At 44.6% G+C, this 27,757-nt stretch overlaps 1 protein-coding gene across 9 annotated transcripts in view; it reads left to right on the plus strand.

The window, feature by feature from the left end:
* The window catches only part of TIAM1 (TIAM Rac1 associated GEF 1), a 191,928-nt gene that overhangs the window by 58,288 nt on the left and 105,883 nt on the right, over positions 1-27,757 (plus strand). For 7 of the 9 annotated variants that reach the window (XR_008450732.1, XM_054071824.1, XM_054071811.1 and 4 more), the window contains one exon: positions 253-312. The exons of 1 other annotated variant lie outside the window; for it this stretch is intronic. The gene's annotated coding sequence lies outside the window, so the exon portion shown is untranslated. Of the gene's footprint in view, positions 1-252; positions 313-14,925; positions 15,058-27,757 lie in introns of those variants that run through there. One more of the 9 variants, XM_054071838.1, reaches the window with a different exon arrangement.

The following is a 27,757-nucleotide window of genomic DNA, read 5'->3' on the forward strand; positions in this document are numbered from 1 at the left end:
TAATTGGGTTTTGTGGCTCTGGAAAAATATAAAGAAAAACAAACAGTGAGAAGCAATTTGGTTTTGAATTATTTCCCTCCCCGTATTAATAGGTCGAAGTGATGTTGGTAATAAAAATGTGGCCAGCACTTTGGCTGCCATAGTTTTGCAGAGATCTGTTGCAGGTAATGAGGGTCATGCAGATTAACACCAGCTGTGTGCATCTGGCTTGGTGTTTGAAGTTGACCTATTAATCTGTTTCTTCCATTCCAGAAGCTACGTGGGACAACAAATGTTTCCCTACCTTCCTATGTACTTCTGTAACACCCTCATGTGAGTAATGACCAGAGTGGTTTTGCTAAAGATTTCTACTGTTGTATCTGTTTGCAGTTCCTGCCTGCTCTCCTTCTGCTCTGCTTCCCTGTCCCTTCGTTTCTCTGTCGTAGGGCAATGCTACATAGCCTGCAGAGGAGAATGAGTGGTCTCTCGGAAATAAAAATGTTAAGGCATTTTTTGAAATACAATGTAATACATAGTGAAATGTTTGCACAAAAAATCCTGTCAGCAGCTGCATGTTTTATCAAAGAAAGTATAATCGGAAATGTTTATAGAAACATGGCAGCACTAAATCTGGATAGTTGGTCACTGATCTTTGCAAAGATACAAAACTGATTAAATAAAACAGTTCCCCTAAGGCACCCTGTAACTTGCAATGTATGCATGACCCAGGCTTCTAAAGGCTTCTCTCCTGCCCTCATTCTTCTCCACACTTCCTCCATGTGGTCACTCCAAATTGCTGCCAGCTGGCCTATTTGTCATGTGTGTTTGTTTGTGCTGCTTCTAATTTTTGACCTTTCAAAGAGACAGACAAAATCTGTGGTTTATGCAAATCTTTGAATTTGCAGCCAGCCTAATAGTGGGAAGGAAAAGCACAGGGAGTTTAAACCACAGAAGGGAACAGATTCTGTTCTTTTGTGCCTCACTATTGATGGTAGACCCTAGTGTGCTTATAAATGAGCTGAAGCCTTGCCTGTTATGTCTGAGGTTTTCTTACGTCCATGTTGCCTTCTACCCTTATTTCAGACATCAGGATAGGTTTCTTCTGGTGTGTGTTCAGCATGACAAATATGATCAGTTTTGTTTGTTGCAGGCTAAGTTTTTTTCAACTGAGTGGTTTTGTTGTGTGTTACCTTCATAGAGGCAAGACCAGAACAAAACAATAGATTTAAAAAAAGTCTGCATTGTAGAGAAAGAAGAATGAAACTGGAAGACTGATATATCATCAAACTGAATTCCCCAGTATGCGAATATGTGGCAGAACAGCCAGTTAACAGAAAATGATAGTGAAATTGGGTGATATTTCCAGTTTCCCTAGAGTGAAAGCACATGAAGTTTACAATGGATAATGAAATGTTATGGTTTTTATGTCTAAGATGTTAATTCTGCCAGTGCAGTAATCCCGAGGTTCCAATCCAGTACAAGGCTGACATTTATGTTATGAAGACATGCACAGACATTTATTGAGGGTATAGCCTGGCATCACATCTTAAAAATACGACAAAAATGTGAAAGGTTTCCTCTTCATTTTCTCTTCCCTTCTCTCCCATTTCACCATATCAAGCATTGTTTAATGTCAAAGGGGCTGCTGCTTTGAAGGCTGTTGCACCTTTCACGGCAAACCCAAAAGTGAATTCCTTTTTTTTGTGTATGTGTGTGGAAAGGGGGGTGTCATGTGGGATGTCTTCATGCTTGTGTATGGCTTGGGTTTTGTAAGGGCAAGAGCAAGTCTTTGGCATTTCCAGCTTGGAGCATCCTACCCTGTCACACAGATGCATCTCCGGGGTGGTCGTTAATGAGACCAAGGTGCTAGTCCAGTAGACTAGCTGTGTATTGCAGTATATAAACTGCATAGCCTTCACCTGGTTAGTTGTAAGCTGGCCCCATTTCTTTGTTGTGCTTCACTGCTGAGTGGTGGGTACATGGCTCTAAGCTGGAGATATCCTTTTAATTGTGGCCATGTATTCCTGCTCCCTATTTGCAGTGACACAGGTGCCTTTGTCATGGCACAGTAAGTGTGTTGCAGGGAACCAAAATGGCTATGAAATAAAATGTGGCTTTTTGGTCGGTTGTGTTTTGTGAGGTGGGGTGCTAGAAGAGGGGTGGTGGCTGGCTGTGGAAGTGTGTGGGCAGGATGTGAGAGCCCTGATGTGGGGTGTAGTTTAACTGGGGCAAAAAGGGGCAGGGATGGGGGACGGGATGTCCTGTTGGACAGCAGTGCACATCCCTTCCCTCTTGGTGGGGAAGGGATGGCTCAGATGACAAGTGAAATTACAGCCAATAGCCATAGCAGCACCTGAATACACTGATTTTGACTGAAAGCCCAGCCTTGAGTCACTGCCTTTAATAAAGTTGCATCAAAGATCTTGCTGTCCTCTGCTTACTTCAAGCCCTGCTCTAGCTGACTTAACAGTGAAGATGTGCTGTGGCTATTGCACATCCTTGTTTTAGTTAATGAAGTTTGAGTGTGATGAATTGCAGGTAGCTATATCCACCCTAGCACCTTTCACTTCGTTTGGCAATGCCTGTTATCTCACAGAACCTCTGACTGCCATCTGCACCAGAGTGCTGGTTCACAGCAGTCTCCCCAGCTTTCGGTGCCTGATGAAGTAAACACGTAGTAAAACTGATAAGCATGATGATCAGCTTTAAGCAAGTACCAGAGCTCTGGTTAAAACCAAGGGCATTTTTCATGAGTCAGTCCTGTGGCTAAGTCTTTCGCTGAGCGGTGATGGACAGTTTCTGAAGCTGCCTGAAAGGTTTTGCTGCACCTTACTTAATGAGAGCAAAAGGGAGAAGTGGAGGTCATGAACAGCCTAGGGAGCGCAGCTTCAACAAGATTTCCTCTTGTGCGGAGCCAGTTTTTCCTTAGTTTGTCAGCTATGATTCTCAGAGTCTTCAGCGTAGAGACTTGCTTCCTACCGCCATGTGCATTCTCTCCTTGCTAGTGCATTGGGACAATTTATCCCAGTGCTGGGACTCTGCTGAAGACTGATTGAAACAGTATAAGGAAACATTTGCAAAGCTTGGACCTCTCCACAACATAGTTTGGACCAGTCATTCCTGATTCTCCTGGTATTGCCTGGAGGTCTTGGCACTGAGCTGCCATGGAGAGGGCTCCTGCTTGTAAGGGGCCACTACTTGTTCTGCAGTGCACACATCCTCTGCTTGCAGCACCCTGCTTTGAACACGAGTGTCTCTCAGAGTGCTTTAGTGCATCCTGCTTCCAAACTGTGCGTCTGTATGCTGTCTGCAATGAATAATTTCTCAAGTGGTGGTGTTACTGCATAATTATGCAACCACTCCGAAGTCTGTCCCTCCTTTTCCCTGTTCTAGGCCATGGACAGCTGTGTCTCTCTGCTCTTTCTCTCTGCCCTTCTGCATCATCAGACTGTGTCATTTTTGAGGAGAGATGTCTTGGAACCTGTTTAGCTTTCATATAGCCTCAGTAAACCAAGTCATTAGTGTCCTTCTCTCCAAAACCTGGGGACAGATGGACATCCTTGATTAACTCTTCCTTGCCAGCTCTGTGGTTGTATTTTTTGCTGTGGGTTTTAGAAATTCCTCACTTGTGTCCTGCAAGATGTCCCAGGACATACCTGCTTGAAGGATCAGCCATGGTTCCATACTAAGGATGGGATGGAGATTGAAGAAGAGGAGACATCTCCCTGGAGAGGCTCTGGATCAATTTTGCTGCAGGATGGGAAGACTACAGGAGACCTAAGGACTTCTATGCTTTTTATTCTTTTGCAGGGATCTCTCCTGAACTTTCATCCATAGTTGATGTAGAAGGCTCCCTTTTCTTGTGGCAAGCTGTGTCACTGAAATGGGCAAGAAGATCGATGCTTACACTCTTTATGCTGGCCTGACCACAGGCGGCCTTCAGATAGCTTAGCTGTTTTTTGCAGAACCCTGAAATGCGGAACATCATCATTTAAGTTTGAAGAGTCCCCTTATCTGCTGAATGTGGCTACAGTGGGGGAAATGGGCCAAGTTATAAAGTAATTTCTTCAAGTTACTGAGTGCAGCATTCTTGACATACTTAGGCATACAATCTCTGATTACTGCTTTTGTGCAATTAATGCAGCTGATGAAGCAGAACTATTTTACTGCTCTGCAACGTATTTCTGTGTTCTCCCTGCTATTGTCCTATTTATTGCTGCTTTAATACATACCCACCACTATTCACCATACAGTTATCCTACTGTGTATTAATCACAGGGGTTTTTTTGGAGGGTGGAAGAATAGAATAGAGGTAGAAATGACCTTGGTCGCACAGACTTATGCAGAGAAAGATCTGCCCTGACATGCTGATATCTCCTGGAGCTTCTTATAGTTGGGATAGTGACAGCCAGCAGCATTGGAGTCTACCTCCCAAATGTTGTGTTTAATCACAAATCAGGCTTTAACGTTTTAGTAACAGACAAATACTGAAAATCCTCACAAGAAGTAAAAGGAACTGGCAGGACTTTAAAAGGGGGGGGAAAGTACAAATGAGGAAAATGAATCAACAGTTCTAGAGCAGTTATGATTTTCAGAGTATGAAGCTTTTGCCTGTAGAAGGGACCAGTTTTCTACCATTGAGCTTGCTTAAGCAGTTAATCTCTTAATATGAACTCTTAGTCTTAGGGATCACTCAGAGAAATTACGCCTCTCTGAGTGTTCAAAACACTTTTGTGCAAGTATAAAGGCGAAGTCAAGTGGCAGTGGTGTTAGAACCTGCAGGCTCAGGTCAGACTTTAATGTGGGTCTTCCAAAGGTGAACATGTTGCACCATGAACATATACCGATGTCTGTACTATCTGTCAGTGTTGCCACTGGTTTGCAGGTACTCAGAAGTGGGCTCATAGGAGCAGGGCTGTTGTTTCAGTATCACAAACCTTATATTCTTTGCTTGCTTTGTCCGTAATGAGCTGTGGCCTTCTTCCAAACAGGAGTTTGGAACAAGATTTTAAATATATTGGTATCAAAAGAAAGCCAAAGACTTGAGACTGCAATTCAGAGAAGACACTTCCAGTTGCTTCATGCTTTCCTCCTGATCTCGCTCTGCACCTCCTTTCCTTGCCTGCTAACCATGAAATAGAGCCAGCTTTTAATAGCCTTTCCTGGTCATGCTTCTCAGTTTCTTGTTTTCTTAATAAAGGGAGTTTGAGCAATTTCCTGTAACTTTGATGTTTTTCAAAGCCAAATGCACAGTGGCATTTTCAATACTATTCTATCTTGGCATGCCTCTAACACGCTTTGCTCTTGGCTTCCAAGTAGATGGAGGTGTGCTCTGCAGACTGCTAGGGTCTCACAGGAGGTTACCATCCTGCTGCCACTGGTTTGTACTACAACAAACCTCTGTTGGAAGTCTTTGTGGCTTTCAGGTTTGCTGATGAGACTGTTTTCATGGATGCTCATGCCATTTCAGTACTCACTATCATCCAGTCTAACTGAGACTTGTTTGCTTAAGTGTGCCCTCACTCTGCTGGACCGAAACAGATTGGGAGTACTGTGACTGGCCCTAGAGCTGGGCTGGTAGGCATGTTTGCCAGCCACTGTGGCTGGAGGAGAATCCAGCTGTCACGGACATAAGCATGGTTTGACTGGATCAAGCGCCTCACAAGCTGTGAGGAGGCTTCAAGGCAGCATAGCTGGGTGGACCGAACAACGATGAAAAGCTCGTCACCTCTTGATGTGGAGTTTTGCCCTCTCTACCAGGTATGGTTATGGGCATTTGATTGATTATTGTTTGTGAGGGTGCCCCAGGGCCTAGGGTCAACGAGTCTTTTGGGTAGGATGGGACCTGTGAGGGTCTCTGCTCCAATCTCGTGCCCAAATTGGGCCTGCGATGGGACCAGACCGGGCTGCTCAGGGCTCTTTTCCAGGCAGGTCTTGAAAACCTCCAAGGACAGAGGCTGCACAGCCTCTCTGGAAAACGTGATCCCACTTCAGTTTTCATTTTGAGCATCTTCATGGTGAAGATCTCTGTATATCCAGACAAAAATGCTAGTGATTAACTTGATGATCACTGTAGCATGATATACCCAAGCTTGGCGTGGGCACCACCAATGTGGATGCATGACAGAGACTGTGGCTGGACATAAACTGGGCCTTGAATTTAAAGGCTTGTTCATTTTGAGGAGCACAGCACTGGCAAACAAGTAGACAATAATATGTGAGTTGTGTCCTAGCACTGAATGAGGAAAAGCAGAAAAAATGTGTGCTTTGTGATAAAATTGTGTCTGTTTTTCAATTGAATAACTTGATGTGGGTTTTTTAAGGGGAAGAAGACGTCTAAAGTAACTAGAACAAGTTAATGGAAAAGGAGGAAAAGGGAAGGCACTAAGACATAAGCTAGACAGCTGTATCTCCTTCAATCTTTGTGAGATTTCTGGGGAATGGCAAGTCTGTTGTGGTAGCCCTGTCTGCCAGCTGTAGTGTTAATCAGTCATCCTTGAGTCATCCTGTGAAGGGCAGAACCTGAAGTCAAGATCTCTGCTCACGTCAGAGGGCTTTGGGCCAGGCTGCAAGGTCCGTGCCCCTTGGGAGAGAGGTATGAACTGAATAGTGTGATTCCCATGTTGTGCTCTGGTCCAAGGAGGCTGAAACGAAGTTGAGGATTCTTTTCATTCAGGCGACATTGAAGGGAATTTGTTTTCTGTCTGGCTGTATAGATTTGGAAAAGAAGAGAAGAAGTAAAATGGAGCTTGCTTTCTAAAAGAAGAACATGTGCAGTCAACCAGCATCTTTTATTTTTATGTAGTATGTGTAAAATAGAAGCAGGCCTTCTTTCTTTCTTAACATGCTTCTAGCAGAAAGCAGTGGCGGCAGTTTATGTTTGTGTACTGTTTCTTTTCATGAGGGTCTTGGAGTACTTTATGAGGAGGACCAGCTGATGGGAAACTATGCCTTTATCCTGGATCTGCCCAGTGGTTTGTTCTGCAGTGTGACTGGTAATGGGAAGGCAGCATGAGGGCTTGCGGCCAGACCTTTCTGGGCCAGCCTTATTCCTAAAGCCTGCTTTGGGCTGTGCAAAAGAATCTTGATTTTGCTGCATGCTTTTGTGGAAAGTTTGGAGAAGCAGGGTACATGCCTCTGCCTCTACAACTCTTCGTTCTCCTGCCTACCCTGTTGGCAAGTTTGATCCCTTCTGTGGCTTGTCCATTCCCACTGCTTGACGGTGAGCTGTTGAGGAAGTGGCATGGCTTTGGATGTGTCAATCAGAGCTGCACCGTGAGGGTGGAGGTGGCAGTGATGTGAGGGCGTGTGTGCGGATGGCTTTGATGCTGTCGTAATCTTTGCGCTCAATTAACTGTAGGTGGGAGGGAGCAACGATGCTTGTGGTGGCCCGCTTGCTCTGGTGAAAGGTGAGAGTTGGATGTATGGGAGGTGCTGCCTGGACAGAAAAATTACTGGAAGAGTGTTTTCTGTTGTGCCAGTGGAGTTAGCAGACATTTATAGTCCATCCTTGAAGCTGCATGCTCCGTTTGCCAAGTCTGGGAAGGAGCAGTCATTCAGAGTTGTTCCCTTTGGATCTTCTGGGCATGGAGAGAGTTCCTGCCTCCAACAGGTGAGGAGCCCATGGGAACTCACTTGCATGTGCTTGTGGTTAACCTTCCTCCACCCAGCAGGCAGAGAAGTGCTGGAGGGAATGGGCAGCACTGCTCCAGCTAGTGGTGCCCCTCTAGCTCTGGGGGAGGGACGACAGCGCCATGGGTTGCAGTCTGTGTGGGCAAAGTAGGAGGATTGGATGGGGATGGTAGGGGCCTGTCTGTGGCCGGTCTAGCCTCTGCTGCCTGGCCTCCCCCATCTCTGTGCCTATGAAGAGGTTTCTCCATATGCTGTGGGAAGATGCCTCCTTTGGGAAGAGCCAAGGGAGACTGAGCCATTGAACAAAGCTTGGGCTTTGGTGTGTCATCAGTCACGCTCCTCCCAAGAGTAAGGGAAGAGGCTGAGTCCTGGTCTTGTGCTGATGTAAGCTGGAATTTATCCCTAGAGTGAAAGGACTTGTGCCCGTGCCAAGTAACCTAGGGTCAGCTGCTCAGTCAGCCCTGAATTCAGCCCATGAGTTCATGGCTCTGAGTGCGTTTCATCCTAGTGTCAAGGAATTGGAAAATGCAGCCCAGGCCAATGTATGGAGATAGGCAGGGCTGGGATGGTACCCAAGGAGCCCTGCTTGGTGGCCCAAGCAGAAGTCTAAGAGGGAGGAGCAGTGTGGCTTATGCTCTGATAGTACAGGAAATGTAACCAGCAGCCTCCCAGCTCCCTCTTCCTCTTTAATGTCCCACCCTTGTGCTCAGGCAGCTGTGCGCTTGGCTGGAGCAGGGGACCCATCTGCCCAATCTCTGTGGGTTTTTTTTCCACTGAGGCCAGTTTTCACCCCAAGCTGTCCCTGAACCAGCAAGCCACTGAGCTGCTACGAGCACTGGTACTCATGCTGTGAGGGGAACACATGGCTATAGGGTGAGGTTTCTCCTTAAGGCAGCAGCATAGACTTTGGCCCCACAGGGGTATTGTGAAAGTTTATTTGCTAATTATTTATAAAGCACATTGGAGTGCTGCTTCAGTTCTGCACAATTTAGTAACATCCAATTAGTAATTCCTGAAGCCAACTATGTCACTATGCTTTTTTCTTTACTTTAAGCCGGGACAGGTATCTTCTGTCCTCTCATTGTTGGCATAAAAACATAGACAGCAGTGTAAGCTGGAATATATGTAAGGTAACATAAGTGTGTTTTGGGTCAGGTTTTCTTTCACCAGGGGAAAGCAGGCCATGCCCGGCTCAGGTGTTAGTGACAAGAGACCAGGGCATCAGTTGTAATCCTGCCTCTGCACAAGGACTGTGGCCATGAGCAAACCACTTGCTCTCCGCTTGGCTGTGCAGAAGATGGGGATAATACTTGCCTCACAGGGGTATTGTGAAAGTTAATTTGCTAATTATTTATAAAGCACATTGGAGTGCTGCTTCAGTTCTACACAATGTTATGGTAACATCCAATTAGTAATTCCTTATTATGCTTCATTTTCTTTCTGCTATAAATATTGGCCTATTATAGGGACAACTCTGCCTGTGCTAGTCATCTCAGTGACTCAGAGGGAATAAGCAAGCTGGATTTGGTTTGTAAATAGTCTCTCTTTATCCTCGTCCTCCTGCACCCCTATGCCATCTTGCCCATAAAAACAACATCCCATATGGTGATCTCCTGCCTGGCTGGTGACTGTCAGTGGGTCGCTGGCTGGGCAGAAGTCATCCCTTGAATGGTAATGTCAGCCCTCTGGTAAACCTTCTTGCTTTTCCCATCCTTCCCCAGCCTCGCGGCTTTGGGCTCTTTCTTGCTGGGCTGGGGCAGGTGAGGGATGACAGGAGGAAAAGAAGGAGCTGCTCCTTTTAGGTAGGTTCTGGACCAAGAGCTAGGGTAACAGGATGCAGGCTTTTCTGTCTTCTACTCTTAAGCTTTTTTTTTGTCTTTCTTTATTCCTTTGCTTGTGTTTGCATCCCATATTGTGCTGTTGTATTTCATGTTCTGTGCAACATCTTGTCTTTGCTTTGGCCAGTGTTGTTATGAGATTTCATATGGCAATGTGTTGTTTTTTCTTCTCAAAATAAACAGTGCTCGGAGGCCTTTGCTATATGCCACACATTGCTTCTTTTACCTGGCTTTGAGTGGCTTTCGGCTCTTGTGAAGGTGTGAATGTCCTGTATATTTAATACTTCAATGCAGTGAATCAAAAAGCTTGTGATACCTATTTTTAGTGTTGAAAAATTTTGACAACTAATGTAAACCTATGTTATCCATTATTTGACAGCATCATCACCAGCATACAGCTTGTCACTCTCATACTGAGCTGGTATTTCCAGCGAAATAAAAACTATTGGCAGGGATGTGGTAGAAGCATGTCAGAATGCAGCATGGAAATGACAGCAGCTACCACCTAGTTTCTTTCAAAGAAATGAGAGGAGGTGTTTGGATTAGAGGTATTGAATAAGATGTTCTTCCTTGGGTCTCATTGAAAAAGAAACAAATTTTGTTACTCTCTGGCTTATCCTTGCAGCACGTGGTAGTTGTCCTAAGGACCAAATGGGCTTTTGAGTGCTGCTTCAAGGCTTGTGCAACACCCAGTTGCAGCAGTACCTCCTCACCTGATCCGGGGTAGTAGGGTTTGAGCTGCTCTGTGCAGCCAGATGACTGTGTAAAACCATCCGAGCAGCATGATGAAATGCAAACCTTAAGTTTTAACTTGTAGTTGCTCTGGAGGTGGTTCGTCTTCCTTTCACAGGCAAAGGTGCTGGCTCATTGCCAGCATCCACTCCCTGTAGCTCATTAGAAACCTTTTCTCAACTAACCTTGCAGTGTAACAATGAGGATCAGTTTTCCCATGACTTGATATATCTGCTGACCTCTCCAAAGCCAAAAAAAAAACCTTGTAGTTCATTAGCTTACTTTTGTAAAGTCTGAAAGGGAACTGTTTGTGGCTGAACAATACCTGTCTTTCACAGTTCCCTTCCTAATCCCAAACAGAAACATGATGCTGGGAAATCTTTTTGATAACAGGGAGTATGGATACATTCAGTCTACTGCAATTTTTCATTCTTTAGTTGCCAAGGGTTGGTTCACAGGTTTTTATTGGACAAAGTGAAGGCAGGCAGCCTTAAACATCAATTTGACATGGTAGAAGCGATTCCGACGATGGTGTGATGGTTTTCCACCAGTGCCCTCTTGTGAGCTTCTATATCGCAGAGATACAGTTTGAAAGATGAGGCTTGAAAAAGAAACACAGCCTAAATTGACTTTCTTCCTCAATTTGTCATTGAATATAAGATGGCTTGAGCCAAACTGTGTCTCCACCTACACAGAGACAACCGTTTGCTTTGACAGTATTCTTGGTCATGGTCCTTCCTGCCAGATGCATGAGGCTGCACAGGCATAAGCGTGAGTGTTGCTCCCAGGAGAGAGGGGTTACCAGGGTGAAAGACCATAGTTTGGCCATGTCATCCACAGTGAGGTGCAGGAGTAGATTTGAACTTTGAAGCTTAGGTTGCGTTTATAGGCTGCAGTTTAGTGTTACGTGAAAAAGGAACATAATGTCACAGTCACCTGCATGGGGGTGCCTGGATCTGGTACCACCAGATTGGTCTGTGGTTACGGGACAGTTGGAGTAGCACCAAAACTGGTGTTGGGCATCACCTTGGTGTTCCCCTGGAGTTGTTCCTGGCAGATAATTGCCCTCTGGGCCCTGAGTAGTGTCCTGGAGTGTACTTAACCAAAGTAGGTGATAATTACGGTGGCTGGAACCATTAGAAACACCATCATGGCTATAAGCACTTGAAGAAAGACCTGAGCAGCTCCAGTTGTGTGAAGGATGGAGACAGGATGCTTCTTCAAGGCCATCTGTTTGTGCAGGTGGAAAATAAGGCAGATACAATCATGAATTTTTGAAGAACCTTGGCTGTGTAAAGTAAGCTCTAATTAAAGAGATATAGTCTATGTAGCCCTGTGCAAGCATGGCTGATGCTTTTCATATCTTACCTTGCTACTGTGCTCAGGGTGAGTCACTGTACCAAAGTGATTCCCAACCATTTTTCTGCCCAAAGTGATAATTCATTGTTAAAATTATATTAACTTGTGTGCTAATTAGCAGGTGTGCCAGGGTGTGAGAAGCCTGGGATGTTAATTAGGGTTGATAAATATACCTTTAAGCAGGATGCAGACTTGGCTTGTGTCTAATGGGAGTCCTGTCCCCTCCTTTCACAACCAAGGAGGTGCTGTCCTGCAGCAGACTGTGCTGTTCTAAGGGGATCTTTCTCCTCTAGGCTCTGTGGCAGAATCTCCACACCTCAGCTGGATATTTGGAAGAGCCTGTGGACTCCTTGTAGTGTTGCTGGGATTTGTCCTGCTGATGCTGGACATCATCTTTGACACCACCATGGTTCCACCTTTACTATCATCTTTACTCCACTGAGAAGGGGAAGGAAAATATGTGCCCTCTTCCAACCAGAGGAGTTAGCCAGTGGCCACTTATTCGAGCTCCTGGAGGCGATTTCCCCTCCAGTCAACCAGCTCAGTGGCTGGTGTGGTTGTCTCCAGCCTGTTTCAGGCAGAATGTGCTAGTCTGGCTGAAAACAGGTTTTGGTAGGTCTTTGCTAATGGCTTAGCAAATGCAGGAGAGCATTACGATTTATATAAGTTGGCTCACATGCCTTCAGAGGAAGCCCACATCAAAAGGCGTGTATCCAAATGCATCAGCTGAGCTGGAGTGACTGGGCCAGAGCCTGGAAATGCCTGTTCTCCTGCAGCAGGCAGGCGTGAGCTGACAAGCCACAGTGCTTTCCGGGAGGGCTCTTGGCGAGGCTGTTGTCAGCTGGCCACTCCGCACCTTCCCTGTGTGGCTGTACCCACCTGCTTTCTGGAGCCTGGACCCAGCCAGGCTTCCCTTGAAGGCCTGTCACCTCTTCCTTTAGCAAAGTTTTGGACGAGTGCAACTTGGCTGGTAGGCGGCTGAGGAGACGGCTTCCCTTGCATCTCCCTCCAGCCCCTCCTGAGGATTGCGGCCACAAACAGATCAACCAAATCAAGTGCTGTATTTACAAGAACCGCAGATCTTAGCTATGTGATGGCACCTATAATTCTTATGTGTATCTTTCCCCATACATCAGTCTTCCTATCTATTACTTGATGTTTCTTGTTACAGGAAGGGGAAATCACTGCTTTTCTTTTATCTACCTGCGTTGATTTAAAATCCACCAGTGTCTGACTTGGGATTTGCTGAATTATGACTTTATTGTTTGAAGCTTTCTGAAAGCAGCTCTTACAGGGAGAGGGCACACGTAGTTCATGTTTTCCTAGGAGTCCTGGCCATGCCAAGGATTTACTAGAGGTAGCAACGCACCAGCAGGTAAAGATGCCCCAAACTGCTGTAACAGAATGCAAATGGACCCAATGCTGGCAGCAAAAAGGTGTGCCTCCTTTAGTCCTCTTAAGCTGAAAAATACTCTAGACAATCACTTGTAATCTGCTGTAGTAAGCATATATGTTCCTCCTTTGGGACTGGAGCATAATTGCTTTGTATCTATGGGAGCTTGTGTGCTGCATGTCTGTGTATATATACACATCGGTTTCCGAGTAATGGTGAAGCTGTTTAGATGGGAGTGATTAAAGAGTGGGTGGCGTCAGAGCTCTGAGCACAGCTTTGACTGTTGGACTGTTCGAATGGGTTGAAGATGGAGAGTGTTGGCCGTGCCTGAGTGAACCCGAAGGCAAGTAGCAGCAGTCCGTGTCACCTTCTGAGTCACTCACAGCTCACCAAACCTGCTTGCCTGCTTGGGGTTTGCTAGTTACCAGCACCAAGAACTTCTGGAGGAAGGTCCGCTCCCCTGGGCTTTTTCCCGTTTGTTTCTCCTGCCTGGCCCACAAATAGGAACTGTTGGCTGTCTTCAATTGGTGCTTAAATTAGCAGTAATGCTAAGGATAAATTGTTTCAGTGCTTCCTAGTCCCGACCTTGTGTCTGGTCCCATCCCTTCTTCTGCCCTTTTGTGCTGTCGAGGTGGAGGCCCCAGTGCTTATCAGGGATGCCTGAAATCATGGTGGAATACTTGGTGCTTTCTAAGTGTGGGCAGATATATCGGGAACATCTGATGCTATAAGTGCTTGGATGTAAAGTTGAACCAAACCTTGTTTGAAGTGGGCTGAAACTGACTGCTATCCCAGGAAACTTGGTTTGTGTGCCTGTTTCTGGTAATGGGAAATGTAGGAATGATTATGCTACATCAAATCACTTCTCTTGGCTGTCCCAAATCAGTCGTCTCCTCCCATCCTCTCCTCCAGCATCCACAGCCTCTATACAGCTAATGGCTGCGGTTGTACAACTATGCATATAACCCTGTGGGAGAACTGAGCTCCTGGATATACTTTTTGCAATTTTATTTCTTTTTTCTTTTTCTGATGATTTTGTCCTTAGCCCAGTTTGTGGTCATTGCTAGGCTACAGAGGACAGAAATGCAAGGATATGGTTATCACTTAATACTTCATATTTTTGAAGTGTCATGCAGAGTTGTAAATGTTAATTTGCTAATTAATTTGATTTATGTTTGTAAAAAATATTTACAGTGTTGTCTACTTCATTCTGAGAATAGTTTGATACCTGTTTTTCTTCTCCCATAGTGGGTGCAGAGTCAAGGTAGGGGGAGTTGGGGGATAAGCACAGCTGGTTTAGATTTTGTATCGGTATTTCTTATTTATAGCAACGACTAAGCAACCCTGGTTTTGAGGACAACGCTGCTCAAATCCTAATCCAGAGACAGTTACGTGGAAGTAGTGAATTGAGTAAAACCAGATCCATGAGTAATTTTTAAATCCCTGTAGTTCCTGATCCCGAAAACACTTTTGCACCTGTGGACAGCTTAGTGGGAGGCAATTGCCTTTGTGTTTTGAATGCATGTCCTCTTACTGAAGCACCATCCAGATACGTATCCAGGGAGAGATCCTCTGGGATGTAAGGGAGTTGAGGACAGTGGCAAAAGCTCTAAGTAGGTCAGAAGTTTTTAATTTTGTCTCGCTAGCGAATTGCTCCCTGCAAATGCAATGAAATGGCAAGGGTGATACAGTTCAGCAGCATGAGGAAGGGGACCATGCAGCTGGTTCATGTGTAGCTGATGTGCAATTCACCTCTGTGAGGTGAGTGGGTATTTCAGTTCTTGGCTTCTCTTGCAGCATGCCAGGCTGGCGAGTTGAAGTCACCCTGGAGGGGTGTCCCCAGGAATTCAGATTTCGGCAGCCAGCGGGGCTGAGTGGCAGCTCATCTGAAGCCTGTCATGGGAGGAATTAATCAGAAGAGGGAGGGAGGAAAGGAGGGCTGGCAAAAACCCAACCCTTCAAACACACCCAGTTGACCCATCTCATCTTAGCATGAAACTTAGAGTTACACCCACTCTGAAGCAGTAGGGGAATGAAACACTGGCGCTTCCTCCTTTCTGTTACAGGCAGCGGGGACTTGGGAAATACAACACGCAAAGATGTTTGTGCTGTTAATGATGAGCGGTAAGCTACTTCACTAATGACGTTAACTTTTGCTTGCATTGTCTGTGCTGGGGGAATGAGAGCTGCTGAAGTTCAGCTAAAGCTGGGAAAATATGTTTGCAGGGTGTAGCATAGTTGTGTTGTCTAAGATGCTGTGTGTCCAGGAAGCCCTGTAAGGCTTTCCTCTCCTGATTTCTGTCTTTCCCCAGCGTGGATGGAGGCGTTGCTTTCTCTGAGTTGTATTTAATCAGGTTGTCGAGCATCGTTTGCTTTTCCAGGGTTTGCGCTGCTTGCAGGGAGCAGAAGCTTACTGGATTCATTGCATACACTGAGAGCTCAGACTGATTGAATGGGAGCTTGGGACTTAATAGCTAAGTTCCTTAAGAGAGAAAAAGTAGTATCATGTTACTTATTAAAGATGCTTCCCTTCTGCAGCTGTCTGGCTTTATTTTCAGTAATTACAGGTTGCCATGCTCTTTAATTGCTGAAAATGAGCCCTGTGAAAGGTTTCAACTTGAATTGAGCTCTCTTAGGTGTTTCTGTGAGGTAGGGAAAGCTGAAACATTATGAAGGGCAATGCTGCTGCCGTGCTTTTTCAGTACGGGTGGGAAGGCTGGGTTTGGTGGGGTCTGCCACTTGCTGAAGATCTGATATAGCTGCAGAAGCAGAGCCTGGGAAAACTTTTCTGTATCAGGTTGCTCATTTTTCTCCTAGTTACTTCTGCGATTGCTTAGCAATTTATGTTATATGCAGGTTACTATCTTTACATCTAAATTGCCTAATTCTTGGGTTGGTGACAGGAAATGTGAGTACAGAGCCCTGGCCCTGCAATTAGTGTGACTAAGCACAAGGACTAATAACCAAGTGGACGGTGTTGTCTCTCATCCCTGGTCTTCCCCCAGTAGCTGGTTGCTGTCGAGGGGCTGGCTTACCATCCTCTCCCAGCTTGCCATCCCAACTTGCCGTCTTCAGAGATGCTGTAGAAATGTCAGATATGGCTCCTGCTTCCTGAGGGGCATGAGCTTGCTTTCCGACAGGCACAGTTCAGACCTGATTCAGAGCTATGCTGTAACCCATTGGCCATGAGTAATCCTCCCATTCAGAGGCAATGTATAACGCCTACCTTTTGGGGGGAATTAAGTCATACTGTAGCTGTTGGAAATGTTAGTGCTTTAATCATTTTGTTTAATACACCAGAAACCCATTGTCAAGGCAGCTATTAATTCCTTTGATGGCGTTTTCATATTGCAGGAGTGATTTAAATTTTTGCATGTGATTAGTGCAGTGGAACGAAGGAAGCAGGTTTTGTGGGTGTCGGTGGGTTGCTTGTTTTTCCTCAGTCCTTTTGGAGTTAAGAGTGATCTGTGTATTATGAAAAACGTGTGGAAAATTGCTGTGTTAATCATGGCAAATAGAACTAAGGAATCAAGTGCCAAAATGTGGCATAACTGGTTATGCTCCCCAGGGGAACTTGCTCTTTAAAGGGTGCACTTCTGTTTTTCAGAAGGTTCCAACTTGTTTTGAGTCAGAAACACTTTATTTTTCCAGAATGCCTGTCAGAAAACCTCAAACTGCAAATTTGCATCATTTAAGCATTTGCTTGAGTTTTATGCTTTTGCTCTGGAAAGTCAGTGGTGGGATTCCTGCTGGCATTGGTGGTGGGGAGAGGCATTGATTTTGCACCATCACAGGAGTGGGAGCAAGCCTATTAGACATTCGTCTTAGGAGCAGACTCACTTATCTTTAAATGAACTTTACATTATGGCTTGAGTTGTAGGTAATGGCTGTTTGAAAATGAAGCCGGGGATAAATATGGATAGTTTCCTACCGGATCAGTGAGCTGGACTGGCCCAGCATGGGGTCCAGTGAATGCCTGAGCATCCTCCAGCCAGAAACTGGGGCAGGAGGATGCAGGGGCAGAAATGTGAGCTCCCCATTTGGGGCAACATATTGGCTTAGCTTTAAAGCTTGGCCTCCCCGTGTGTATCAAGGTCCTATGAGCGGCAATGAGCCCTTCATCACTTCCCCTTCACTTTGGCTCTTATTAGTTAGCTGGTGCTGGTGTTTTGCTGTGCTGTGAGGATTAATAGCACAAAAAAACCCCAAAACCGAAATCGTATTTGGTGAGGAGAAAAAAAGAGATCACTAGAATAAAATCCCAGCTCGTAAACAATTTATTAAAAAAGGAAAATCCAATGCAAAAGTAATGGTGGCTTCCAATCTTCAGAAGAATTTGTAAAGAAAGAGGACAACTCTCTACTGATATGTCTTTCTCAGTGTTATTTTGTTAAAGTAGCAACTGTGCAGTATGTTCCAGTGAGTTTTATGGCCCAGTAATCCATTGCTGGATGAGGGGAATACATTATTTATAGATTAGAGTGTTTTAACATCCTAGCATGGGGTTGTTTAAGGAGGTCAGAATACAGAGCAGTGGAAATGGGATTAGCCCAGCTGTGCTGCAAACAGTGCAGAAGCAGGGAAAAAAGGGAAGTTAACATATAGATATTTATATTTTTATTGTTCCTCGCAAGACATAGGTCACATAAGATTTAGAGGTTTCTAGAACCCGAATGTAGTTTTCCTTTTTATTGGTTGAAACATCTTAAATTTTATTTGAATTGTAAAGGAACACAAACATCCTTTTTCTCTGGCTCAGCAGACTTGCTCCCTGCTGCTTGTTTGCTTTCTTGGTGGGGTGGTGTCAAAGGACTTGAGGAAAAGGGAGCACTTGTAATAACTCACAAGCATGTCTTCCTTCCAGGGGGAAGCTGTTGTGTTGTTCCCATGTGTGAAGCCTCCCTCTGTGCTCAGCTCTGTGTGCACATCCTGGAAATACAGCCCCATCGGCCAGTGCTGCGGCTGGTGAGAGGCTCATGGGCAAATGAGTAGTTAGTTGATTCACTGCAGAGTGCTTTTAATGTAATTGCTTTTTGAGACTTCCAATTACACCTTTCAATAAGAGTTGGAATGTGATGTTCTCAGGTAGCTTAAAAATCCCTTATAAAGCAAAGCAAATAAATGATCCCAGCAGTGGCCAGCAGTGTAATGGAGTGCCCATTAGGCAGCGTATGCATCTGGGTACCTGCAGGCTGAGGGGTCCCATGTAGCTGTGGTCCTATGAAGGGTCTCTGAAGCCCTTGACTTGGCTCAGATATGGCCCATGCAGGAGCCTCAGTGATCGCACTACTGCTGGCACCTACAGCTGTTCCTGCTCTCCCTTGCTGCCTCAGCGATATTCCTAGCAGTGAAGTCTAGGGTGGCAGGCTGGTGGTTCACTCATGGAAGACCAACAGTGCTTTGACTCCTGGTTTTTTAGTATTGTCTAGAGTAGGTCTGGATTATTTAGTAATTAAGAGCTCAAACTTATAGTGATGTCAATGGAGTTTAGTGAACTAACAAGCATTAGCTGGGCTGTAGGAACTGTGTGCGTGCTGTTAGGAGCACAGCAAATGTGCCGTGATGCAACTTCACCAAGAGTGGTATAAGATAAATCACATCACCTTGCGTTGCCATTGGTGTACCCAGTTACAGCTAATGAGTAGTACCTCCATGAGCTGACGTGGGCCAGACCTCAAATCACCTTGCATACATACACACTGCTGTAATAGCATGAGGGTTAGCAAGCAGCAACACCTGAGGAACAGTTTGAGTCTGTCAAAAGATCAGGCATATGGGTTACTTGTGGATGCAGGGATGTGTAAGAGTCATGGTAAATGTGCTCTTCCACAGAGGTAAGGGGACAGAGGTGGAGCTGGTGGGCAGCTATTGTGGTGGGAACCATTGTGATTGTTTCTGAAGAGGCAGAAACACTTTTTCTTGGGATAGTTGCTCTGCATTTCTATTACTATTATCCTTTTCAAGCAATTTGGAACTGGTGGGCTTGGTTTCATATGACTAGTGCAGGAAAACACCTCACTTGTCAAGGGGATTTTATATTGAATTATAAGCACAGAAACATCACTTGAATAGCATTGTCTTCATGAAGCAGTCTTTTTTTTTTGTCTTAGTATTGCTGCATAGGTGCATTTCAGCTTGTGGGAGTAGCCACAGAGGGATGCACAGCTGCCAATGGGGCAGGCAGAGGCTTATGACCACAGCAGCTGCCTGGCAGAGGTGAGGTAGTTCTGCTGTTCTGGGTTCTTGCTCCATGGAGCTAAAGCCTCCTGTGTGTGTAGGGAAGTGTCTCTTTCCCATAGCGTCAGAGCTAAAGCCTCCTGTGTGCGTAGGGAAATGTCTCTTTCCCGTAGTGTCAGAGCTATTGGGGCAGTTGTCCTGGATGCTGAGGGTGACCTGTCTGAAGGTAAGGCTCTCTGAAGTAGGCAGCATAGGGCACCAGTGAGTCGTAGCTGCAAATGGATGAATTGGGGAAGTTGCCAGACCTTGTCTGTAGGGCTTTGTTGGAAGCTGGAAAGTGGTGCTTGGAAGCCTATAAAATAGCAGAGGTAGGAGGGGAAAAAGGAAAGTGTGTAGATTTTGCATTAATTCCTGCCTCCACCATTTCTGGAGGATACACAGAGCCGCTTATGCCAGTCTCTTCTTCCATAGACTACGTTGCCATGTGGCAGCTGAAACTATCCTTGTAGCAGACGGGCTTTTGGTGAGCAGGGGCTCCACAGCTCGTGTAGAAACTGCTTTAGCAAACTGAAAACTTGTTGTGACTTTCCCAGGTGAGCAAACAGAACTCTGTGGTCCTGCAACTGAGTTCCTTTAATTCTCAAGGCAGAGGGAAAACAAATAAGCCTTCTGCTGTCTGCTTCCCAACTAAAAATTGCTTTGTTACTCGTTTGTATTAACCTGGGCGGGGAAGGTAAATCCAGAGTGTGCTCCAGGCCCTTAAACATTGAAGTGGAGACAAAGACTCCCATTGCGCAAGGCCACCACTGGGAAGGGAGGTGAGAAGCCACTGGATGCAGCTATGTCTCTGTGCCCAGGCAGGAAAGGGGATCAAATCCTGGTCAGGCAGGAGGGATTTTGATCAGGGTCTGGGATGTGCAGAACGAGTAGTTAGTGGTTACTACTAAACAAAATTCACTTGAACAGCTCTGCTTGGTAAACCCGCTTCTTGCACATTTACTGATGCACCTAGATGGAAGAAGCAAAAATTATTTTAACAGCCTGCATGGGATTATGCTAAATATTGCCCTCCCAGCCAAATCCCAGCCAAATCCAAAAGCATTAACCGTGTACTACAAACTTCCCAACCTGAAATTAGTGAACACGAGTGATCAACCTGAGTTTAAAAAAATGCAGCTCGCCAGCTCTGTGCCTGTGGCAAGTGACTGAGAGAACGATTTTTTGGGTTATCCCAGTCATGGGAAAGCAGTGTCTTGATGCTCAAGTCTCATCTCCAAAGGGATCAGACACATCCTCACCTGTGCCCAGGTTTTGTCGTGTCACAACATGGTGTGGCTGCAGCCCACGGGTTGCTGGAGGAAACCTGCCGACCAAGCACCATGGGACCTGAAGCATTAACTACTCCCAGGTTTCCTTTTGCTGGGAAAGGAGGTGGGGGGCAGCGTTATTAAGTGATTGCTGCAGGTTTATGCACTGAATTAAAGTGGTTACTGAAAACCTTTGCCAAGCATCTGATGACTTTCACTCTAAGTGATGTGTAATTCATGCCAAAGGTTGTTTTGCTTAAAAATGACTAATATGTTTTTTTTTTTACCAGTAACAAAGGAGCCTTTTTTGTTTTCTCTGCAAAACTGCGACAATGAAAATGTTTTTTTAGTTTTTTTTCTTTAAGTGGGAGGAAAATTACCTTTTTGTTAACTTTTATGGCATCCTAGAGTGAGTTCACAAAGTGCTGTTGTAAGAGGCATGAGCATAGACAGCAAGCACCAGTAATGCACATAGTTTTGATGTAAGACTCTAGGCAGGATGAATCTTATGAAAAAAACACCAGTGGGAGTAATTTCCTTGCTGCTTTTATTTTTTTTAAAAAAGCAAATTAATCTTAATGCTTTAGTAACATCTGGATGATTTCTTGGTAATCTTTTTCTGGGAAGCACTTTTTTTGTGTGTGTACTTTGTTATGGAATGAAAAATCACTTCGATTTACCACGCCGGGTTTTTTTTTTAAGTTTGGGAAGTCATACTGTTTGTTAGGTTCTTTCAAGCTGTCATTCCTGGAGGCATATAAATGGATGTATGACATTTCAGCTTCTGTTTACTGTTTAAAACAGGTCTTTATGCTTGGTATGACTACCTGAGCGTACATTCAAATTTGGAATTTATGTGTTTTGTGTTTTTTTTTTAAGGGAAATTAAAATGAACAGGGCATTTTTTGAGGGAGGAAATAGATGCAGTCGGTTGTTCTGGGCCCCTTGGACTTGGTAGACCCATATGAATATGCAGAGCTCCCTAAAGACTGGACCCATTGGCAGTGTCCCTGGGAACCCTTTGTCTTTCCTTGCCCAAGTGGCTGGCAACACGGGCTGGGGGACAGCTGGTGGTGCCTTTGTGCTGAAATGTGGCCTCCAGCCTTTTTGCAGCAGGGAGCTGAGGCCAGAGGAGGGCAAAGTTGCACATCCGCATGGCTCCTCAAACAGCTGGAGTCTGTATCTCCGAATAACATTAAATAATGAGGGGAATATGCAGGACGTGGCTGTCTGGGAGCATGAGAAAACTGTGGTACCTACCACAGTCAGCTTTTGATTCATGCTTCTGGAGAAGTAGAAAGAAAGAAATCAAAGCTTTTTCCGGAGTGTGACTTTTTCCGGAGTGTGATGAGTAAAAACATCTGCAGGGCTAGGGGTGCTGGGGCTGTGTCTTCTGGGGAAAGGGGCAGGATTATTTGGACATACAGGCTTTGTGGGGTAGGTCTACCTGCAGCCTTATTCAGGCTCACGGGGCTTCACTGCTAACAAAGAAATCTGGTGTTTCCAAGGACCTTAGAGCTGTCCTCATTGTGATCTCCTTTTCCAGGGGGCAGGGAAAAGCTGGCAGCAACGCGACTGTAGGGAAAGACAAGGATTTGGGATGAGATGGGGCTGGAGGCAAGAGAGATAGAAATAGGAGTTGATCTCTCTGAACTGGGCATATTGGCCAGTGCTGCAGGGCCTGGAGTCTCATCGAGTGTGCATCGGTTAGTTCTCATGGAAAACAGGATCTTGAGCCATTTTACGCCTGCTGGCAGCCTGGTCTTTATTGTCAAATGATGTGGGCTGGTGCCCCCAAAGTATTAGGTGTGAAACAGGAGCTGGGACTAACCCATTGCACGAGGCATGATATAGCTTCCACTGCTACCACCAAATAAATGACAATGAAATAATTGACAAGCCTGAGTCTATGATGCTACAGAAAACAGCTACAGCTTTGTGTGAGCTCCTGGACAAAGGATCATGTATCCTTGTGTGACTGTAAAGCAGCTGAGAGCTCCGATTTCAGTTCACACTGGATCTTTCAGATGTGAGTGCAGTATAAATACAGCAGGGTCCATGACCACTTCTCAGGAGGTGATTGGGGTGGATGTTATCTCAGAAGAAAAACATTTCAAGAAAACGTGTTCCTTGTTTGTATAAGACACGGGTATAGCAGCTTGCAAAATGTATAGGAAGACTCTCAGTGGTGTATGCTGATTTTGCGTAGTTCACCAACGTAGCACATCAAAGAAATGTATCTTATGAAAGTAAACAGTGGTCTAACAAAAGTTTGTTTGATGCCGAGTACAAACGTGCAAGGAAAAAAAGGCTGAAATCTTTTTCCTTGGAGACTGGCTTTCCTTATGGAGGTGCCAGTGGAGGCTGTTGTTAGCTGAAGAGCTGGGGGGTCACTTTTTAACTGTAGTGTTTTTTGGGGAGGTGGAGCTTTGTGCTCATGAGAGGAGCGCATACCACTAACTTAAATGTACGGAATGAGGTTATATAAGTAACCCTTCAGTTTACTGATCTGCATTCAGGGCTTTGCTGGATTCCTTTCCCTCACCAAAAGCTTTATTCTTAAGTTGGTTTCTGTGTTGATTTTCTGAAGAGATGAAAGGGGGCTGCCTGTAGCAGGGAGTATAGTCTGGTGATAGGAGTAGGTGATCAGTTCCTGCCACTGATAACTTGCCCACAGTTCAGGCACGGTTCCTTAGTGCGTCAGTAAAGGAAAAAGGCTCCTCGCATACACAGATTTTGTGGATTCAAGGAACACTAACAAAGTTTTCTGGTATTTATTGATGATAGCTTGCACATTTCCAATGCATTTTACCCCTAGGGCTGTTGTCTACAAGAGGAACAGTAAGTCTGAGGAATTGCCTTTGGATTTTGGTTCAGATGGCCACATTTCCAGGATGTAGACCTGCCTGCCAGCCCCTGTAAATGCATGCATCCTTGCACTGGAATGGGGTCCTAATCTGATCTCCAGGGTTTCCTGGCGTTAGGGGGGCCAATCCTGCTTGCTACCAGAGCCTGCTCCAACTTTGCCATGCTTATCCCAAGCTTGCGTGTCAATCTATTTTTAAATGGTTCCCCAGCCTGTGTTGCCTGAGGTGACTGGATACCCCCCATCCAACTGGTGTTTTCCTCAGCACAGCGGGTTTAGGAGAAGCACAGCTGTACATCCTTAGTTTGCCTGTAATTTAAAAAAGATTATAGGCAAGCCGCAGATAGGCAGCTTTTAAGAGCAATCTCGAACCTGCTCATCAGAGTGTACATCTCACTTTAAATGTACTGAGAAGAGGCAGCTGTGGAGAGCTATTTCTGTACAGGAATCCCTTTAAAGTTTAATGCACTTTTGCTCATTGAACCCCAAAATGAGTCACTTAAGGGAGTGGCATCAGATTTTTGAAACCTCTGTGCACCTGTTGCTTCCACTGACTTTTCTGTAACTTGATTGGTCCTGGATTCTTTAGAGAAAGAAGTAAAACAAATCCAGCAGAGGACAGGTTTTGGCAGTGTGTAATACTGATGAGAAAAATTAAAGGCTAAACCGTTTTCAGCACGTATTTAAAATTATCATAGAATCACAGAATCATAGAATAGTTTGGGTTGGAAGGGACCTTAGAGATCATCTAGTTCCAACCCCCCTGTGATGGACAGGGACACCTTCCAGTGGATCAGGTTGCTCAAGGCCCCATTCAGCCTGGCCTTGAACACCTCCAGGGATGGGGCTTCTGTGACTTCTCTGGACAACCTGTGCCAGTGCCCCACCACCCTCACAGTAAAGAATTTCTTCCTGGTATGTAATCTAAATCTCCCTTCTTTCAGCTTAAAATCATGCCCCCTTGTCCTATCCCTGCACTCCCTGATGAAGAACTTTTCCCCATCTTTCCTGGAGGCTCCCTTTAGGTACTAGAAGACTGCTGTATGGTCTCCCTGGAGCTTCTCTTCCTTGGGCTAACAAGCCCAACTTTCCCAGCCTATCCACCAGCCCTCTGATCATACTGAGAGGGCTGTTATACTTTTATCAAGATCTCTTAAAAAGTGCATATTTGGATATTGGAAGATAAAAGCTTTTATCTTCCAATTTATTGGAAGATAGAAGCTTTTAGAAGCTCTGGTTATGTTCTTCCCAGAGCTACTGATTCATTCTCTAAACGGCAATAAAATTTCTTGCCTCACTGCAGTCTACAAAAAGATGTTACTCATGTTGTAATGTTACTCAGAATTTGCTATGGAAGGGAGAGATGGCAACTTCATGCCCTCCTGGCAGCGCTTGCTTTTTGCTGCTGTCTTTGCAGCAGAATGTACCAAAACTTGTTGTTATAAGATTTTCAGTTAAATTCTCAGAAGGTTTCATTAATTTTAAATAATTTCATTAAAATTAATAGATTTGTACAGACGCCTGCCCAATCTCTCTACTCGCTCACTTTCTCAGCTCTCCACTCGAAGGGAGCTCCAGCCAGAGCTCTTGAGAGGCAGAGGCTTGGGAAGCTGGCAAATGCAAATAATTTTTTATTGCTAAAGCTGGACCAATTTCACTTTTAGAGTCTCTGCTAGTAAAATTGACAGAGCAATAGAAGGATTATCTTTGCCTGATCTCTCTTTTTAAACCTAATAGATGAGTGTGGGAGGCCAGGGATTCATAGTCCACCATGCCTGACCTACAGTTTATTGCAATATTATCTCAGAGTAATTGAGTGGGTCCTACAAGTCCGTATATCAGACTAATTCCTGTTGTCTCTTACAGAGGTGCATATGATTCATTTTGTTTCGTTTTACAAAGGCTTTTGTGAAACAAAGTGACATTGCGGTTTTTGATGCTCTAATGAAATTATGTGGTGTTGAGCACATTTGCTACTGTCTGACTAGATCTTTGTCACCTGCTTGAGCACCTTGCCTATATAAATGCATTTATTCTGATTTTATTTCAGTGATATATGAAAGTAATTTCTCCGTCTGTAAAATGAGATTTGAGATGCGGGGAGATTTAAGATACTTGCCCGTGAAACCATGGAATTAAGTTTGAGTGGAGCCCTAATCTGGTACCTTTGCTATAAGATACAGCATTTGCTTAAGCTTCACAACTGAACAAACTAATAAAACTGTCAGAAAGCCTGAGTGCTGCATGCTGAAATTCTTGGCTTGCAATCAAACAGAATCTTTTAGAACTTAAAAAGTCTGAAAAAAGGGGCCTCATCTCTAAAGGCAGATGCCCATCTTTGAAAAACATCCCCCATCCGTCTGCTCTTACCATTCTCTTGCTGAATATGTGAAAATAAGCAACGATGCTGAGTGTAAAGAAAATAACAGGAACATGAACGTGCTCAATGTAAGTACTGCAGGCTGTTTCATCAGTCTAATAACAGAAAATAGGTCTACCCGGTGGGACAGCATTGTATAACGTTGTCAAATTTATTCAGCATTACAAAATGTGATGTGAAAGTGCTACCTGTTAACATTAGCTGTTTCACTGTAAATCATGGATTTAAAGACTGGGGCTTTCTGATTGTTTCTGGCTGAATGTGATTATCTCAATAGCTACACTTGAAAGCCATGATTTTATTTTCATTATGACATTGTAATAGCGCTCAAAGGATTAAATGTAAATGTATGTGAAGAGCTTGATCCCTAAGAGTGTGAGGCTAAATCGTGTGCCTGGGCCAGGTTATCATGATTTCATATAGAAATTGAGGGTTTTCTTTGACTAAATGACCGTTCATGCTTCCAGCTTGTCACAGACTGATGCATATAGCCGTGTCCTTTGGGCTGTCATCAGGGATGTGTATGCACATTGGAAAATACTGTTGGATTTGGGCAGCCATCTCCTGAAGGCATGAGGATGCTCAGAGGGCTGAGCCTGTGCTGCGTCCCTCTGGAAATGCCCAGAGGTCTGTAGGCCCCCCAGCTGAGAGTTTCCCTGGTTATGGTGAGGTTTCCCTTGCCTCCCTGTGCTGTTTGTACCAAGAACACCGGTAGCCTTGATTTCCTGTGCAAAGGAGATGCAGCTGCAGCAGCAGAGATCACCCGTACAGTTATATCGCTGTATCTATCTCTACAAAATCATGTTAGTGCTTAAGTTTTTTTTTTATTTTGTTGCCAAAGAAATTGTATGGGGACCAGAGTTTAGGTATCTTTGTGCTGCTGAAGCTCCCACTACCTGAGAAGAGTTTGGGGCGTGCAGCAGAGTAACCACAGAGCCGTAGGATCCATCTGGGACAGCAGCTGTATGTGGAGCGCTTGGTCCTGAAAGTGCTGAAGAAAAGGTAGCTAAGGGTGATCGCTTCTGTAATAGCAAATTAAACCGGCACGGAGTCACTGACTGCTCAAAGTCATCCGTACTGGTTCCCTATTGGAAGTTACCACCCCTGCAGCAGTGATGGTGAAATAGGGCATTAAAGCTATATTGCTCAGCTTGTACACCCAAGATAAATTCAAAGCAGCGCACTTGGGTACACCCATGGGGATGGTTTTAGCCGCCGCACCCTAACCAGCCCTCCTGTTGATGTTTATGATTCCTTGCTAATAGATGAGAAGATTGATGAAATCACAAAATGTAAGAGTGAGGAAAAAGGAGAAAATACTGTATTATCTGTGCTATATATTAGTAAAATTTTGTGTTAGTAGTTATTTTGGACTTCACTTGAACTCTGTGATGAAGTTCTTTTAGTTCTTCTTGATGGAGCTAGCACTACCGTGTTTTACTTTGCAGCAGAGTGATCCATGAAGCTGTACCAGGTTTTTCTTCTGAGTCCTGTAGGTTATTCATTCAATAAAAAATGCAATAAATTACGGGCTTTTTTAGTAAGAGAGTGTTGAAAGTATTCTAAATACAACTCTGTTAGCCCCACACAGGCCATTTTTATTTAAAATAAACAAATATTTCAGCTACATTTCCATAACGATTATTAGTTTTTAATTGTTTCTGCTATTTTCCCTTATTAAAAATGGAATTATTACTCTCCTAATACTAAATGTAATTCTGTTTACTGACTTGACACATAGAATTACATTTGGGTTTCTTTTATGAAAAGCAGTGTAATCTCCTTGGAAAAGCTGGATGCCTGTTGCATCAGTGTTTCTTCATCTAAATGGATTTGGAAAATATTGGTAGAATTTTGAATTTTTACTTAAGGCTGGTCTAACTAGCAACATGTAAATGTATTTAAGCCTGATCCAACCCATCAAGTTAGTTTGTGTGACATCAGTCACAACTTTGTGGTCAGTCTAACCCAGGATGTCGTGTTTGGTATCACGTCAGCTAAATTAAAACTTGTGGTTAGCTGTCAGGATATCGAATGTGATTTATCCTGATTTATTCTCCTCTATATGCAAATTCAAACCCATTCCAGTGCACA

This window comes from Cuculus canorus, chromosome 1 (genome assembly GCF_017976375.1).
Source record: "Cuculus canorus isolate bCucCan1 chromosome 1, bCucCan1.pri, whole genome shotgun sequence".
Lineage (NCBI taxonomy): Eukaryota > Metazoa > Chordata > Aves > Cuculiformes > Cuculidae > Cuculus > Cuculus canorus.